The following is a 19,945-nucleotide window of genomic DNA, read 5'->3' as shown; positions in this document are numbered from 1 at the left end:
TGTCCTTTTTTTTTCTTCCAATCCTCATGTCTAGGCTCCTATATAGGTTCGGCCCTGAGCCAAGGCCACACTCGTGCTGAAGAATTCTTCGGTAAGTTATATACATGTTTTTCTAGTTGTTAGCCCCTTTCATTGCACACTCAAGTCCTGCATGTCTTGAGTGATCAACACGGAGGGGTAGAGGAATTCTCTCATAAACCTGAAGTATTGGCTTAACAATCCTTGCTTCGGATCCTGTCGGGAGAAACAATTTTTGTAGTAGTTAGTCGTGCATTTTTTTACTAATGTCCTTTTTTTTTTTTTTTTTTTTTTTTTTTTTTAAATCATGTCTAGGCTCCTATATAGGTTCGGCCCTGAGCCAAGGCCACACTCGTGCTGAAGAATCCTTCTCTAAAAATTCTTCGGTAAGTTATATACATGTTTTTCTAGTTGTTAGCCCCTTTCATTGCACACTCAAGTCCTGTATGTCTTGAGTGATCAACACGGAGGGGTAGATGAATTCTCTCATAAACCTGAAGTATTGGCTTAACAATCCTTGCTTCGGATCCTGTCGGGAGAAACAATTTTTGTAGTTGTGCTAATTCTGTGATAAGATGCCTGCTCATGTCTGTATTTATTTTGTAGCTAATAAATCGCGAAGGCAGAACACAGGAGAACCACAGTCATTGGGTGAGTATTTCTACAACCAGTCTGAAACGTTCCCTCCTTTGCTTTGCCCTCTGGAGGCTGTCCGTGTCTCTAGTGGCCATAATAGGGGGGTACAGTAAGCTACTCTTGCTAAAACCTAGGTCAGAGGTCACTTCTCTGTTCCTGGATCCTGTCGCAAGAAACATTTATATCCGAATTCAATCTGTAATCTGATTTGTCTTGATTTTGAAAGTGGAATAAGGGTGTTCCTCTGTTTCTCAACAGATCCCATTGATGGCTTCATTCCTGGGGCACATGTGTTCAGTGATCGTGGTGGCATGTTCCTCATGGTAGTGATGCAGTATGAGTGGAGCTAATTTTATCACTGTGTTTGGAGCATCCCTGAAATGAGTGGTGGTGTTACTATTGTAAACTGTATTTATATACGTTTATAAACGTATGGCTTGTAAACAATAAAGAGATGCTTTATGATTCATCTGTATTTGGGTCTGTGCATTTATTTTCTTGGCGAGACTAGCAAATTTTAATTTTGCGAATCCTAAAAGATTCCTTTGATCCTAGGCTAAAATCTGAAGTCTTTAAGTTTTACATGCTTAATGACCATTGTGATAAGTTTGACCTATGCAACTCTGGCAGTGTCAAGATTAGACTCAGTCCTGCGGTATAACTTCTCTAGTAATGACCATCAAAGTTATCTTGGTTGTTCAAGACAAGCCATGCACATGACCAAAAACTTACATTAGAGATGCTTTTATCTTCCAGATGGGAGCTGGAAGACAGCATCTCTAATGTTAGTTTTGGTTGTGCTGTGATTTGAATATTAAATGTTGAAATTCAAAGGATATTTACCAGAATTTGCAATGAATTTAGTAACTTCCTTGAATATAATTATCAGTCTTGAAATATAAGTGATTCTGCAAGGTAACAATTCAATACAAACATATTAATATTACGATGCATTACATAGCCTAAACAATATGCAGAAATGTGTTTGGTTTCTACATTTGAGTTTCTGATTTCATGCTTGTTGCATAAGTACCATTCAAAACATGCCGTTTGTGTCTTCACATCATATTTATCATTGGACTTAAATATGTAATTAATGAAATCGGGGACATTTTCCTTTAACTTACATTCTCTGTTCATTGTGTTTGGGAGATAGAGGGGTCACTCACTTTGTATTGGCATCTTTCTGATTTACTGCAAAGGATATTGTTAGCATTTCCCTGTTGTCTGTGGCCATCAGAACAGACCTGCGATCCATTTTTGGATCATGAGGAACCACTATATAGACAATGATGTAAGTTTGAATGCAGATGTTGCAATAAAAGGATTACTGTGATTACAGCATCTGATAAGGGGGTAAAATAAACTAGCTGAGCTAACAAACAAAGGGCCCCAGAGCTGCACAGCCACTTACTTTTACCACACATGGAAAGGGCCTGTCACTCTTGTACAACACAGAGCTCTGACACATGGCCATATAGGTCTGTCCCCTCAGTGCAGTGGTTCTCAACCAAGATGACTTAAAATTGGTTAAATTATGAAGAAACAAGCATGAAAATTAAGACAATAAAAAAAAAAATCAAGATATGAATCTAAAAGATTTGGTCAGTTAGAAATGTCTTACTAATCTTTAGAAAGATACATGGTGAATATATATTTTTTTAGCTTTTTTTTCCCCTGGAAATGGACATTGTTTGGAATAAAATGTCTGACTCTTTTGCCTAGCTAATTTCTTCACTAGCATTTGATAAATTATAAATAGACTATACATTTTTTTTTATAAGCTATTAACTCAAGTTTAAAAAAATATATAAATCGTATGAGATCATTTGTTTAGCAAGATTTTAAAAAGTCCGATGAATATATTTTCAGTTTAAATGACGTTTTTAAGTTGTAATAGGTGAAATTTTTTTGTTTTACAGTGCACAAATATTTTTAAACACTTTAGATGTGAAAATATGAACATTGAAAAATATGTATATAAATTTTCTAATTTTATTCCATACCTTTCACTGTTTCCTTGGTAAACAAGTACACTTTGGCCATATATACTGTATATAGTAGTCAACATTTGAAGTGGATCAAAAAAGTTGTCATAAGACAAGAACGGATATTGTTGTATAACTTTAATGAAAGGTTTTGATCCACTTCAAATGTTGACTACTGCATATACAGTATATATGGCCAAAGTGTACATATATATATATATATATATATATATACATAGGATTGTCATATTTTAAAACCAAAATATATCAGTAAATAACTGGCATTTGAAAAGTAGCGAAATTAAATGATAGGACAAAAGGTTCCCTTTATATAACAAAAAGATAAAACATTTATTGTAAGTTTTAATAAAACCAACTCCTGGGATATAAAAGTGCCTGAAATAAAAGAAACACTCATAAATAAGAAGGCATAACATCAATGCTCAATAAATCTGATTATAAACGCAACATAATGCATTTAATTCTGTGTTGACGTAAGTTTAGAGCGAGGTCTGACCGTCGACATAGAAAATGACATTAAGACAGATTCTTAAAACAGTAGTTTGAAACAGTAAAACTTGAAACAGGAGTTAGGTTATCTAACATTCAGGGCGAAGTAAAATGTATAGGCACAGAAGTGATTAATGGTTTCATTACACAAACTGTGTCCTTAGTTACAGTTTCTATGCATTGTGAATTTCATTGTGATTGAAGGAACAGACAGGATGAAGAGGAAACTGAATTTCATACATTATGGTAATAGATATATTACATGATTTTTTAAAAAGGGAGAGAACAATTACTTTCCTTTCAGAAAGAAAGCACAGGCTTTACAGGAATAAAATTTCAAGGGAATTTTTTTTTTTCTATGCCTGAATCAAGTATTGGACCATAATTATAAACCGTTGTGGCTTTTGTTCTTCTAAATATTGTGAATGTAGCTCATATTAATTATTTTGCCAATTCAGCACTTTGCTACCAAGAGGAACCAGGATTCTGCTTCCTTGATAGCTTTATTCATTCTTTTACTTGTAAGGAATACATGGTAACAATTTACAATAAGCTAATGCATTAAACTAACATGAACTCTTTCCCTGCCAATGTTTTAGAGAAACTTTGCCAGCCAGCGCCAGCATTTGTAATCATTTTCACAAGTTTCATGACCCCCAGAATATTTTGTTGTATGCATATCTGAACATACAATATATATAAAAAAGACCCTCTGCTTAAATAAAAAATAGTTTTTTTTCTACCTTCATGCATTTTTTTGTACCAACACTTAAAAAAGCAACATTTTGAACAAAAAGCTGAGAAAATCAAATTTTTGCCAAAGACTACATTCAGATTGGATTCAGAACAATGATCAGAACACAGATGGAGTAAATCGAGTCTATCAACTCAAAGCTTGAGTTGAGTTATTCACCCAAAGCTTCACAGTCCTGTACCTCTTCCTCAGTCATTCGGCATTTGTCAGTTTTGATTTATATTCTGTTTAATGATCACATATATAAAGTTTTGTGAAGTATTTTTCATGTAATTACATTATTTAAGGCATAAGAATCAACTGGACAAAAATATATTTTTTGAAAAAATATATATTATTCATATGTTATGCTAACATACCAGGACTTGTGAACAAAAAGACATGACATGACATAGGCAAAAATAATGGGATTTTTTTTCATTCACCAATACATTTTTAGGTTTCAGGATTTCATTTACCGGTAACTAAACCTTGTATAATGTTGATTCTCTCAACTATGAAAGATACAACAGAATGAATTGATTCAACTACAATTTTACTTTATGCAATATGTGGGGGAAATTACCATAATAGGTTTCCCCATTCAATACAATATATCTATACACAGTATCACATTAGCAGATTAATGACATGGCAACATGTAATGAAAAAAGAAGTGCAATATGGGAGTAACAACATTTTCATAATAATATCTAATATATCATAGGAATATTGATAAATAATTTAAAAAAGTCTCCCAAAAGGCCTGATAAAAACATGATGTAAGTCCTGGTGTCCTCTACAGTGGACATGTATGAAATCAATGCCCTGTTTTGTAACACAAAGTCATATTTTGATTAGAAACCCCAAAACATTTTCTTGAGATGTTGATTTATGACAAACAATTTGAAAATGAGTCAGATTTAAATGGTAATTACAAATATTTCCATAAGAGTGCTAAATTTGATCACTAAATTAATGCCAGATATCTTTAAAGACCAATAAGTTGTTGTCATGGTGAAACCTCCAAAGTCAGTAACTACACTGGGGTGCGTTTCCCAAAGCGTTATGGTCGTAAGTTCTGTCGTTACCAATAGAGTTCAATGGCACTTGCCACCATAGTTGGCTAACAATTCTTTTTGGAAACGCACCCCTGATTAGTTGTATCTATTTTTATTCAGTAAAAAGAACTCTTAAGTCTCAGAGTCATTCATTCTGGATGTTGGTGCTGGTGTTGCGGTGCCATTGAATAAGTGAAGGAAAGTCTGCCAGAGTATTTAAGTTCAGTGTTTTATCGGCATTGGCAGAAGAATACACATGCACATATAGCTTCGTACTCTGAGCGTAACAAACAACCTCTATGTCATGAAATTTAAACCCAAACAAGAACATTTGCTCTATTTTTGGCCTGTACCATAGATGGGGGATGTTAGAGAGTTGGGCCATACTGAGACTGTGATTGGATCTGGACAAAGTGCCAGTCGGCTGTCTTCCAGAACCATGTCTGGTTACTTTGATGTGACCCAGATGTAAAATGTCGTACAGGATTGGACAGGATGGGCCACGTTCATGCAAGCTACATGTTTTTTGGCAGAGAGAACTCTTACTGAGGAAAGGGGTTTCAGGCTGAATGACTTGGACATTTTTCAGAGGGGAATAACAAGATGTGTTTGGAGAACACAGCAGTGAAAAACTACTACCCTTCATGAAGAGGTGCCATAACAAGTAGGCCCTATGTTTATATCTGAGGAGTGTCGAAAACAGTCTCTCACCTCCATTGTTTTTGATGATGTGGGATGCTTGTGTCCCAAATCATCTTAACCAGCGAGCCTCATGTGGTCAAGTTTCATCAGAAATAATTTTTTGCTGGCAAATAACATGGCTGGACCAACACCAAACCAGCTTGGACCAGCAAAGGCTATCACATAAATAATCTCTCTCAGTGTCTCTGATTCAGAAACATGCTTCCTCCTTTCCCGCTCGCTCTCCTTCTATCTGTCTCTTTGTGTTGCTCTCACATGAATGATGATCACTTTCATCCAGTGCAACCCACAGCTTTATATATTCTCTGTCAAACACACACACACACAAGCACTTTGAAGTTTGCTTGTAAATGGAGAAAAAAAAAAACGTCTTGACCTTCTCCAGGTCATCGATGGAACAAAGAGCTGAATTATGTAGGATCCTTTTACATTTTGCAGGAGGACAAAACAAAAATTCATCTCATGCAGAGGATCGCTGTCAGACATAACACACACTTCACCTCGTCCTGCTCTAGCAGAGGTTGAGATGTGGGCAGACAGGATATGTGTGTGGATAGATGCCATACTGTTCTTTAAACTGACTTGTTTCAGGCTGGTCTAAACCAGGTTTCTTCACATTTGGTATACTTCGACAATATTTGACACTTTGTATAGATGATGTAAGCCTATACAATATTGCTCTTCAAGAAGTTTAATGTAGAGAAGAGCACCTTACAAATGAGGTGAATGCATCATCACATCATATATATATATTATTTTTTTTCATGTGCAAAATGTTTGATAAGGCCACGTTGGGCCTTTTGAATCTCGGCCTAAGCTAAAATGCTAAAGCTACAAGCAACAACAAATGAGGGAATGTGGATTTATAATGTATGTTCCCTTAACCGGAAAACATTGAATGTTACCTTGTAACAAAAAAGAAGCTCCATTTGAGGTCATACCACTCTTTGAAAAATCACAAACTAGATGGCATAGCAGCGGGTCTCAAGCAGGGGTGCAGAGCGCATTATGTGGCCTTAGCAAACTTCCAAATAGGGCCACAGGATGTCTTATAGATTTTGTTTTTAATTTAATGAAATAATTGCAACTTAATTAAAATGCTAAAAAAATGCTAAAGAAATCCTATTTATTTATTTTTTCCCTTTCTTTTTCCTCAAGGGCTAATATTTTGGTTACACTTTATTTTACAGTTCATGTACTTACAGTGTACTTACCCAAGAAAGTACTGTAACTAGGGTTAAGATTAGGTTTATGGGTGGGTTCAGGGCTAGTTCCTATTATTATAACCAAGTTATTGCAATTGCTATAATAAGTACATAGTATGCACATGAACTGTAAAATAAATTGCTACCCATTTTTATTGAAGAACATATGTAACATCTCCATTTCTAGTTGCAGTGCTGCGGGCGAGCTTTGAACCGGCGTTTTCTGCTATCAGAAGGAAGGCACCCTAACACGGGTCACGCAGCCTCCAACGTCTTTCGCGTGCGCCTCTTGAGATCAGGGGAGTGAGGTTTACCTGCACAGTTCTTACCAGCTGGTGTCCGTTTCACATACAGTTTTTGAAACTTGAATCTGGAATCACTCGGGTTGATTAAATATCAACACTCAATAAAAAGTAAAAGATACAAGCAGCTTTGTCTACAGAAATGAAGGTAAGAAGGTATCTTAACCAATATAATGGCGGACCTTCAAAAATTGTGTTAGACGATAACCTTTGAGTCAGAAAGTTTTAGAAACACTGGTGTATTGTGTGAAGTGCAGTGTATGTGTGATGTATTTTCTGGCATATCTTTATATGAAAGAAATATGATCAATATGATAGTATGTTATTCTGAACTGAGCCACAGTGCATAACATACAATTAGGCCTAGCAGAGTTCATGTGACCAAGTCACTTAAAAATAAAGTGACCTAAAGGCCAATTTTTCTTTTGAATTGTAAGGTTAAAGCTTTTATGTCATAAAAGAGCCAAACATTGAGACTGATTTTGTTTAGTGTCTAGAGCTTTTGCCAGAATGAAAAGTCCAAAATGCAGGACATTAGTCAGCTCTGTCAATCATGAGAAATGCTGACAGACTTTGTGTATACTGAACATGTGCTTTTGATTTTATGTTCTGTACCTTCTCACAGACACTGATTGTTCAAAGGAGCAGAATAAAAGGAAAGCCACATTTAGTCATGAGAAATTTGTGTCTGGCGAGGGACATTGAGCACTGTTACTGTTTACATTAAAACCTTGGTTTCTGATTTAATTTGTTCACTATTATAAAATAACTATATTCATAGCTGTGATATTTAAAAACAACAACAAAAACAATGCTAAGACAATATTGGAAAGGCTTTGTGCCCATTTATCCTGTATCTGAGGTTATAGTTTAAACCAGTCCTTTAAAGGAACACGCCGACTTTTGGGGACTTTAGCTTATTCACCGTATCCCCTGAGTTAGATAAGTCCATCTTGTGATTTGTATAGTCACAGCGTGTACAAATAACAAGGTCACCTAAGACACAGCCATCTTCTAACCGTATACATACTGGGAACTATTCTCAGAAAGCGAAGCACTGCTACTTCTTCGGAGTGATTAGCTCGCAGCGCCTGAGAAGCCCCGTGGTGAGGAGCAGAGAGTTCGCTCAGAGTGTTGCGCTAATCACTCCGCAGAAGTAGCAGTGCTTCGCCTTCTGAAAATATAGTTCCCAGTATGTATACGGTTAGAAGATGGCTGTGTCTCATGTGACCTTGTTATTTGTACACGCTGTGACTATACAAATCACAACATGTAAATAGGAAAATGTTGGCGTTATTTTGTCACTTATTGGGAGCAGTATGCTAGCTGGAGCCGTTTACCTCCAGTCTTTGTGCTAAGCTAGGCTGGCGGTGGGTACGTCAGACAGAGTGACGTGCGGCACGCACGGAGATGAAAAGGGTATGGACTTATCTAAAGGTCCTTGCACCGAGAGTCCGAAATTCGCGTCCGAAATTTTCGTACGTTAAAAAATAAATACGACCTTACGTTATGTCAATCACGCTTGCACACTGCCTGCGAAACTTTTTTCTGCGTTTTTCGCATCCGTAGCAGCATTTTGAATGGTGTTTTGACAATTCAGAGCCACCGAATCACGAATACGAAAAAACGCATGCGAAAATTTCGGACTTTAGTAGTGTGCAAGGACCTTAACTCTGGGGGATAAGGTGAATAAGCTAAAGTCCCAAAAAGTCGGCGTGTTCCTTTAAGAGTCATGGATTTGATCCTTTTGTACACTGTATGTGTGTGTACAATATCTGTTTATGACTGAATAGCCTGAATAACAGCATACTAGAATCACGTTAATCAGGCTAATTGGCTCTGATTGGGCCCTCTGATGAAATTAAAGTCACTTAGAGCCCTTGTTTAGGCTGAGAAAAGGTCATTTATTAGCCCTATGTGTGTTATTTAAAAATGATTAGCATTAAATGTGGACCTCCAAATGTAAACTTTATGGGAAATAATAAATTAAATTTGACTACAATACAGGTTGAGCTGTGCTATAAAGCCTAATGCTTCATTTATTCACTTGATGAAATCAGGGCAAGGTACATTAACTATTAGGCAGTTAATTACTTTCACATAATTACATTTTAAATCATTCTGTTTTTTTGTCTTGAGGCTTTTATTTTACAAGCAAGTCAATACCAAATAAATAAATAAAAAACCGAGTGTATTCAATGCGTTTATTGAAGTAAATACATAAAAGGTGGTAGAGGCAAAGGTATAGGTATAACAAATAAAAAAAGTTGGGAGGCATGAAAAGTGCAAGGGAGAAATTAAAGGGTTACTTTGTGTGTATTGCAACCAGAAGACAAAGTGTTCCCAAGACCCATCTGCAATCCATCTGAACGTGCCCTGTTGAGTCTTATTATAAACACACTGCGTATTTGTGTATGCATGAATTCATGACCGCTGTGACACCCTTCAACCACCAAACTAACGGCAGAGAAAGTAAAATAGAGAGTGTCCTAATTTAAGTGTGATTTAAGAAACATTTAGCAGCAGTATTCTAATCTACTAATCTAATCTAAGCATTTGCTTGTTAGTGGACAGACACAGTAACCTGCTATTCAATGTCAGTTATACAAAAATTACATGTCACATCAGATGTGCATTTTTTTGTCACTGAATATACCCCCAGGAAATTGCAGTAGAAAAATGTGTTGCAAATGGCATTTCATGTTGTTTTTAAGTGCTTGAGTGAATTAAATCCAATAAGAGGGGAGGAAAATGGGATTAAGAGGAGTGCATGATTCCCATGGTGCACCTGAAATGTGACATATTAAGATTTAGTCATCTGAGAGTCAGAGTTGGCTGCCATAGCAACAGTATTACAAAGTGTTCAATGTGCGCCGGGGCACAGGGGTTCACCCTGACCATTTCACACCGAGAGTGTCACTGTATGTGTGTGCAGGTGTTGATGAAGACGAAGTATAGCAAATGATACTTTTATGCCTCAGCAATTTAAGTGTTAAAAATAAAGCTGGTACACACTTTACTGCGCTTCGCCTGAATGGATGAAGACCAATATAATTCTAGGTCTGTAAGCGTGCATGATGCATTTTGATTTTTCGTTTCAGTGACCTAGAAATAATATAGAGACGGTCCTCTAATGATTACGGATATATAAACAAATGTGCATGTGAGATGCGTTGCACGTTTTTGCCCAAAACCCTGTTGAAAGAAAACTATTGCAGGCTATTGTGTAGGTTCACCAGGTCTAACCAGCATGGAAATTCATAAGCTAGTCTGTTCAACAGGGAACACCTTATCAATAACAAGCTCGTTGCATTAAGGGCCACTATCCGTGCTTATTCATTCTATCGTTTACATCACACAACTTCAATTCAGTGATTCATCATGCTCTACCTTACAAAAACAGACTCACGACCTACTTTTACCAGTCAAACACGTGAACGGTGAAAGAATTGTAAGTGTCTGTAATATAGTGAGTTTAATCTGTTTGTTTATTTCTTCGATTCTATATATAATAGTAAAATGTTATTTTTTTCTATTACTTTAAATACTGCTAATCTCTTATTTGTGCTTTATGTTTAAAAAGGAGTGTGTGTTATGCACATTAATTCATTTAATTATTTTCGCTTGGCATACCAGCGTGATGACGTCACCGCACGCATCGCATAGTAACCCGTGACTGAGTTAGTGATGCTTCATTCGTAGTAAATGCAGAGACGAGAAGTCATCACAAATGCGTTCTTCTCTTCAATGTCTTCTTACTTACAGGTAATGGCAAAGTATGATGAGAAACACACTCCAGATTTAAGCATAAACACGGTTAATAATATGAATGAGTTGTGTGCGTGTTTAACGCAGTTGTTTTGCTATATGAATAGTGCGTCATGAGTTTGTCATGTTGAGCACATGGTTAGCATAAATGCTCCGCGATTAGCGCGAAAGTCCGCCACATAACTGGTTAAAGTATAAATACTATTCGAATCTATAAGGGATAATATTGTTTAGTGTTATAAATTATTCTTAGTTTACATACGTGGTTGTTAATCGGCGGTGATGTCTGTAAACTGTGTAATGCGTTACATTTGAGTGAATGTAGTTGAGTGAATTTCACGTGTCTCGTCATTCAATGAAATACTTCAGACAACGAATTTGTATGTGTTCTAAACTGAGAATAGAGAGTGGATTCTTAATGTATTTTACATTATCATTCTCATGTTATCATTTAGATAAAGGGTAAATGCTAGTTTAAGTGTTTTATGTATAAAAATGATCCATTAGGATACTTTGACAATTGTAAACCCTGAAAAGGTAAAAGAGGTAATGTTTATAATCAGGCATTAATATGAAAAAGTCATATGTGGGTTGACCATGTAATGTCCTGAACAGTTGACAGTTGTAATATGAATATGTTCATTCGTAGTAAATGCAGAGACGAGAAGTCATCACAAATGCGTTCTTCTCTTCAATGTCTTCTTACTTACAGGAGTACTACAAATTTGGAGGCACCGCTGGGATTGATGTTCGATGGAGTGACTCCTTGACTGGTAGAGCCCATTAAGCAACATCGTCCCCTTCTTAGTAAACCCGGATGAGCAGCAGTGTGAGGCGTGCAGGACGAGTGGTGGAAAAGACTGATTGAGCAGTGTGCACACGTGGAATTGTTGCCAGTAGTCACAAGGTCAAGTCAGTAAGGTAAACCCCATTCTCAACACCCTGTCTACACTGCAGCCCAAAATGGAGGAGCTTAAACGTCTTCAGGATGAAATTGGTGAGAAGTTATGTGCGCTTTCATGTGAAAAACTGGCAAAACTCAGTGTCTCTCTTCACCTAACACGAGAGGATGAGCCAACTGTGACTCGGTTGTCCCTGTTGAACTGCCTCAGTAACTATCTTCTGAGAACTGAGCTAGATGAGTTAGAAGATGGCGGCATGGCCGAACTTTTGACAATTAATGACAATTTGAGTCAGCTCATGGGAATTACAGTCAATGCGTCTGAACCAGGGTCACAGAGAGAGGAAAATAAACCTGGAGAGGTTAACACAGTACAGAGAAATATGCCAGAAAATGGAAAAAGTGCAGCTGAGTTGTTTTCTGCCATGCACATTAGCCCCATCGTACCACAGAATACAGGAAACAGACAGACATATGTAGACCATGGGCCAGTTTATTCTCCACCCGCATTACATAGACCAGTGAACTCAGCGTGGCAGAAAGACTTTAAAATTTCTGGTCTAATAGGAGACCCAGGACAGAAGGATCGTCTCTCATTTTCCAGTCTGGCCCGGCAGATAGAAAGTGGACTCAATAAGGGCTATCCAGAACAGGAAATAATAGATTCTGTCATCAGAGCCATCACACCAGGGCTTCAGCTGCGGAGCTATCTTGAGGGGAAGGCAGGGCTGACACTCCCAATGCTGAGACGAATACTTCGCTCTCATTATCAGGAGAAAAATGCTACTGAACTATATAAGCAGCTCACCACTGAAGCACAGCGAAATAGAGAGCCGCCACAAAGCTTCCTAATACGAGCCCTTGATCTTAGACAGAAAATTCTGTTTGCGTCTCAGGAAGATGACTCAGGTTTAAAATACGATCCTGCTTTAGTCCAGAATATGTTTCTGCACACAGTCTTGACCGGATTGCAAAATGATCGCATCCAGAGCGACCTTCAACAATGCTTGTCAGATCCCACTGTTCCAGATGAAGTGCTGCTGGAAAAACTCAATGTCGCTTGTTCCAATGAATCTGAAAGACAAAACAAGCGAAAATATGAAAAGAGTGGTACTGTTCATGCTGTACAGCTAAACGAACCTGTCCCTGAACAAAAATTCCAGCCCAAACCAGTTAAGTTCGATTTAATGTCACAACTGAAAAGCCTGAGTGATGATATCATGCAAATTAAAGAGACAATGCAACAACCCGTATCTGTTCCTCAGCAGTGTTTTGCAGCCTATAACCAAGAACCAACAGCAGCAATGTCCAAACAGACATCAGGATGGACCCCAGTCCAAGAGCATCAGAACTGGAAACCAGATACAGCTACATGTCCACAACAGGCAGGTCCATACACGCTGCCACACCAGTTCTCACAAAGTCAAAGACAGGTGAGGGAACAGAACATACCTCTTACACCTGCAAAGCCAGCTCAGTGCTCTTCTGTTCCACCAGAACATTATCTCCAGTCGAGTCAGCGTTATACAGTACCAGAGACTCACCAGGGACAGCCATATGTGTATCCTTCTCCTCAGCAGCATCCCATGTCCATCAATTATGCAACTCACCCTTCGAGTTTTGTAGCATCACAGTATTATCCCCAGCAGTATATGGTGTCACCACAACAGCACCCTTATCAGTTCCGCCAGCCCCGTCCTTCACGAGCCAGACAATGTTTCCACTGCCAGCAGCGTAAAGCAGAGGAACCTTGCACCCATTGTTACCACTGTGGCAGCAATGAGCACTTCTCAGCTGGCTGTAGGAGTAAAGGCACCAGGCCTCAGCCAGGAGCTCCGTTAAACCGGAGCGGGTTGCCCCCAAGGGACAGGGTGTGATCCGAGCGGTAGAGAAGTCCCAAAAACATGAGAAACGAAGCATTAACCATCATAGTCAGCTAGATTTTCAGTCCCTTGATAGTATTTTAACAGCCCCTTGCCAAGTTAACAAGCATTCCGCAGTCACGTCTTTAGTGGGCAAACAATGTCTTGTGACCTGCTATTTGCAAGGACATGAGACAGAGGCTTTATGGGACACAGGCTCCCAGGTGTGTATTATTGATGAGCAGTGGAAAGACAGCTACATACCAGAAGTCAGACTGAGAGATATTTCCGAAGCCACAGAAACGCCTGAACGTCTACACCTTGTGGCAGCCAATGGTACTGACATGCCGTATGGAGGATGGGTTGAGGTGACGTTTAAGTTGGCCTCCCCTGCTGAAAGAGTGAAAGAATTAGTCATTCCTGTGCTTGTTCTAAAGGGTCAGCAACTTCCTAAACCTATCATTGGATTTAATGTAATCGAGCAAGTGATGAAACAAAAAGATACAGACAATTCAGACAAAGTGACTAACAGGCAGCTGTACCAAACCGTTGTAAGCGCATTTCCCAACCTGAAAAGAGACAAAGTCCATACCTTCATCAATCTGGTGACAGCTGATGATCTCGGCGAGTATACAGTGAGTACTGCCCAGGGATCTGTGAACATACCAAAGCGCACAATCATGCAAATACAGTGCAAAGTTAAAATGCCACATGTGAGACAAGACAGTGTGTTGCTGTTTGAGCCATGCGTCAACCCTCAACACCCCGAGGGCCTAGAACTGTTTGACACTCTGCTGGAGGTGAAAAAAGGTGCCCGCCCGTCAGTCACTCTGAGCGTGCAGAACGAGACCGACCACGATATTATCCTAGGAGGTAGAGTGGAGCTGGGCATAGTGCAACCAGTTAAATCAGTCTTACCTGCGACTATGATCTCTCCAAGGGGAACAGGATCTGTGACTCAGGTTACGGTTGAGGAAATGCCAAGGGGAACAGAGGAAAACAGCCTGTGGGACCCACCGGTCGACTTGAGCCATCTAACTGCACGGCAACAACAACAAGTGAAGCAGATGTTAAGGGAGGAATGCCAAGCTTTCTCAAAATCCGACGACGACATTGGTTGCGCAAAGGGACTTCAAATGAGTCTTTCCTTGAACGACAATACACCTGTAGCTCGGACATACAATTCAGTTCCAAAGCCCTTGTATCAGGAGATGAAAGACTACCTACAGGACTTAATGGCTCAAGGGTGGGTAGAAAAGTCCAACTCCTCTTATTCTTCGCCAATTGTGTGTGTCCGGAAAAAGGATGGCAGCCTCAGACTGTGTATTGATTACAGGGACCTGAATCGGAAGACAGTACCTGACAGACAGCCGATTCCTCGAGTACAGGACATCTTAGATGGCCTGGGGGGCAATTCTTGGTTCTCTCTGCTCGACCAAGGGAAGGCGTATCACCAAGGCTTCATGACCCCAGAGAGCAGGCCCCTAACAGCATTCACAACCCCCTGGGGTTTATATGAATGGATTCGCATCCCCTTTGGCCTTATGAATGCTCCAGCAGCGTTCCAGCGGTTCATGGAGAAATGTTTGGAGGGAATGAGAGACGAGATCTGCGTGCCATATCTGGACGACATCTTGGTCTTCACAAAGTCATTTGATGACCAAGTGGAGGCAGTGAGGAGAGTACTGAGGCAACTATGTGCCCATGGGATTAAACTAAAACCACGGAAATGTGACATGTTCAAGAACGAAGTGAGATACCTGGGCAGAATTGTGTCTGCAGAGGGTAGTCGCCTGGACCCAGCGGATACGGCTGCTGTAACAGCTCTGAAGGAGAAGCGACCAGGCACTGTAGGCGAGCTACGTAAGATTTTGGGCCTGCTCAGCTACTATCGTCGGTACATAAAGGATTTTTCAAGAATCGCCAGTCCGCTGTATAACCTTTTGAAGGGCAAAGCCAATGATGGGGAAAGTCCAGCAAGGGCCAAGAAAAGGACGGAAAGGAACAAGAAGGGTTCTGGGGTGCCATCAAATCAGCGAATTGAATGGACAGCGGATCACCAAGAAGTCTTGGAGAAACTGATTGAGTGCTTGGTCCGACCACCCGTGTTAGGGTTTCCAGATTTCTCTGAACCATTCATCCTGCATACAGATGCATCAAATCAAGGTCTGGGGGCTGTTCTATATCAACGGCAAGGTGGAAAGTTGAGGGTGATTGCTTATGGGTCCAGAACATTGACAGCGGCTGAGAAGAACTACCACCTCCACAGCGGGAAGCTGGAATTCCTCGCCCTAAAGTGGGCTGTGACTGAAAAATTCAGGGACTATTTGTATTACGCCCCAACTTTCACTGTGTACAGCGATAATAATCCGTTGACCTATGTACTCTCGTCTGCAAAGCTCAATGCAACCGGGTGTCGATGGGTCGGTGAGTTAGCGGACTTCCACTTCACAATCCGCTACCGGCCAGGAAGAGAGAATGTGGATGCAGACACGTTGTCTAGAATGCCGTTGGACGTAGAGACTGTGATGAAAGCGTACACTGAGGAGCTTCCATCAGATTGCATCGGAGCAATGATACAAGCAGTTGAAATCCAGGACGAGCTGGGTCCCAACATGACTATCAGATGCGAGGATGTAATGGCATGGAGAGACACAGATAAAATACCACCAATGTCATTGTCAAAAGAGGAGATTCGACAGGCACAGAGTGACGATAAGGACATCAAAGTGATCGTCGAACACTTACAGTCGGGGTCCCGGCCAGGCTCAAAGCAGTGGCGAGCAGTCAACCCAAAGTTCAGGGGTTTAATCCGAGAATGGGACAAGTTACAGCTAAATGAACATGGTATACTGTACCGTAAAACGTCACAGCGGACTCAGCTTGTGTTACCGGCCAAGTTCAAGCATATCGTCCTGAGGGAACTACACGATGAGATGGGCCACCAAGGGCTGGATCGGACAACAAGCCTTATTAGAGACCGTTTTTTCTGGCCACAGATGCAGAAGGATATTGAGCATTATGTCCTAAGGGCGTGTCCGTGCATTAAGCAGAAAAAACCATGCCGGGAGATACGAGCACCGTTAAAGAGCATCAAGACAACTTACCCGTTTGAGCTGGTCTCGATTGATTTTCTCCATCTAGATAGGTGCAAAGGAGGATATGAGTACATTCTCGTCGTCATCGATCACTTTACACGATTTGTTCAAGCCTATGCTACCACATCAAAATCAGGCAAAACGGTGGCTGACAGACTGTTCAATGACTTTGCCCTTAAGTTCGGATTCCCTTCAAGAATCCACCATGACCAAGGTGGAGAATTTGAGAACCAGTTGTTTGACCAACTAAGGAAGTATAGTGGTATTACAGCATCAAGGACAACCCCTTACCATCCACAAGGAAATGGCCAGGTGGAAAGGTTCAATCGAACAATACTACAGATGCTCAAGACGCTGACAGAGAAAGAGAAATCCAATTGGAAGGAGGCACTTCACAAACTAGTCTTCGCATACAACTGCACTAAATGTGAGGTTACCGGCTTCTCGCCTTTTTACCTGTTGTTTGGTCGCTCCCCAAGACTCCCTGTTGATGCGCTGTTCGGACTTGACCAGGATCGTGGCACCACTAATCAGCGAGAGTATGTAGAACGCTGGACAAAAGGGATGCAAGAGGCTTACGAGATTGCACGGGACCACGCAAAAAAGTCTGCTGACAGGAACAAGCGAAACTACGACCACAAAGTAAGATGTGCTGACCTGTACCCTGGAAGCCGAGTTCTTGTGAAAAATCTCACTCCGCGAGGGGGTCCTGGTAAGCTAAGGAACTACTGGGAGGACGAAGTTCATGTTGTAATCCGTCAAGCCATGGAGGATGTTCCGATTTACGAGGTGAAACCTGAGCAGGGGAAAGGAAGGTCAAGAGTTTTACACAGAAATCTACTTCTACCATGCGATTACTTACCGTCATCCATTGCAGAGAAAAAGGACTCCACACCTAACCAACAGAGAAAAAAAAGGGGTCAGCTTGGGAGGAACAGAGAGTATGTGCCAGAGGCCAACAGTGAAAGTGATGAAGATGAGTACAGCTTCAGGGTGGAATGCCAACAAAGAGACAAAAGGACAGATGGACAACATGAGACAAATAGAGATGTGTTATCAAGGGAGTCAGACTTACCTGAATCATCAGTAGGTATCCATGAACTAGCTCATGAACAACATCCACAGTCTACCCAAGCTGAATTGGAAACTGAGCCTGGAGAAGAGAGACAAGTCAACGACGCAAGAGACAGGCAGGAAGCTCAGGAGATTGGATCAACTGCTGAGTCTGAGGAAATCGAGTTAGTTGAGAAAGGAGCACCGGCGACACAAGAACAGAGAAACATGCACTCAGGGGAACAAAACAAGTTAACAACGAGAATGCGACGACCTCCAAAAAAGTTCACTTACGACACCTTTGGGACACCAGTATGTCGCAACGTGCAGAGCATGAGTGGTGACTATTGTCAGGATTCCAGAGTCCCAAACACTTGGACAACAATACCCTTTTATTATCACCAAGCCCTGCCTTTTTGCTACTAACTGTGAACTACCATACATTAAAGTTAATCTACTGTTCTGTTTATACTACCCAAGTGCCTTTGGGGTGCAATTGATATGGACTGTTGATATATGCACTAAAGAGCCTGGAAAACATATATGAACAATGGAGTGTTACCCAGTATTAAGGACATGGACTGTTGTGCTGTCTTGAAACTGTGGACACTTTGAGTCACTTTGAGACTTTCTCTTTTGACACTTATTGAATCTTTTTCTTGCTTGAAGGATTTTTTTTTTTTTGTGTGCCATTTTGCCGGGACAAATTAATGGACTGTTTTTTCTAAAAGAGAGACTGTTTTTTCTAAAAGACTTTCATTTTTTTGACACTAAACCCTGAGACTATTACGAACAAGTGCCTTTTACCTATTAAGTAACGGACTCTTGTATGGTGAAGTGATTGTTTGCTGAAAAAAAAAAAAAAAAATGTTGTGAAAAAAACTAACATTTGTATATAACAACTTCTGGATGGAGTTAAATACTGTGAATTGAACATTGCTGTAACTGATTACTTAAGCAATATGATGTCGGGACGACATTTTATTTTGTGGGGGAGAGTGTAATATAGTGAGTTTAATCTGTTTGTTTATTTCTTCGATTCTATATATAATAGTAAAATGTTATTTTTTTCTATTACTTTAAATACTGCTAATCTCTTATTTGTGCTTTATGTTTAAAAAGGAGTGTGTGTTATGCACATTAATTCATTTAATTATTTTCGCTTGGCATACCAGCGTGATGACGTCACCGCACGCATCGCATAGTAACCCGTGACTGAGTTAGTGATGCTTCATTCGTAGTAAATGCAGAGACGAGAAGTCATCACAAATGCGTTCTTCTCTTCAATGTCTTCTTACTTACAGGTAATGGCAAAGTATGATGAGAAACACACTCCAGATTTAAGCATAAACACTGTTAATAATATGAATGAGTTGTGTGCGTGTTTAACGCAGTTGTTTTGCTATATGAATAGTGCGTCATGAGTTTGTCATGTTGAGCACATGGTTAGCATAAATGCTCCGCGATTAGCGCGAAAGTCCGCCACATAACTGGTTAAAGTATAAATACTATTCGAATCTATAAGGGATAATATTGTTTAGTGTTATAAATTATTCTTAGTTTACATACGTGGTTGTTAATCGGCGGTGATGTCTGTAAACTGTGTAATGCGTTACATTTGAGTGAATGTAGTTGAGTGAATTTCACGTGTCTCGTCATTCAATGAAATACTTCAGACAACGAATTTGTATGTGTTCTAAACTGAGAATAGAGAGTGGATTCTTAATGTATTTTACATTATCATTCTCATGTTATCATTTAGATAAAGGGTAAATGCTAGTTTAAGTGTTTTATGTATAAAAATGATCCATTAGGATACTTTGACAATTGTAAACCCTGAAAAGGTAAAAGAGGTAATGTTTATAATCAGGCATTAATATGAAAAAGTCATATGTGGGTTGACCATGTAATGTCCTGAACAGTTGACAGTTGTAATATGAATATGTTCATTCGTAGTAAATGCAGAGACGAGAAGTCATCACAAATGCGTTCTTCTCTTCAATGTCTTCTTACTTACAGGAGTACTACATGTCCACATTATTTCTATTGAAATACATGAATGTCACATTCCTTTCTTGGTGGAAACCTATCTCAAACTGTGTTCTGGA

The 19,945-nt window shown here is 39.8% G+C and overlaps 1 long non-coding RNA gene across 1 annotated transcript; it reads left to right on the top strand.

Annotated features, from left to right (window-relative positions):
- The first annotated feature begins 332 nt into the window (after positions 1–332).
- On the top strand, positions 333–1,128 carry LOC306983477. The gene is made up of 3 exons (XR_013794368.1): positions 333–404; positions 625–669; positions 913–1,128. It is a non-coding gene; the product is annotated as an uncharacterized lncRNA (long non-coding RNA).
- Positions 1,129–19,945: the final 18,817 nt, after the last annotated feature.

This window comes from Phoxinus phoxinus (assembly GCF_949152265.1).
Source record: "Phoxinus phoxinus genome assembly, chromosome: 16".
NCBI classification, from domain to species: domain Eukaryota; kingdom Metazoa; phylum Chordata; class Actinopteri; order Cypriniformes; family Leuciscidae; genus Phoxinus; species Phoxinus phoxinus.
The sequence above is the reverse complement of the archived record's forward strand: the minus strand, read 5'-3'. Positions and strand labels throughout refer to the sequence as shown.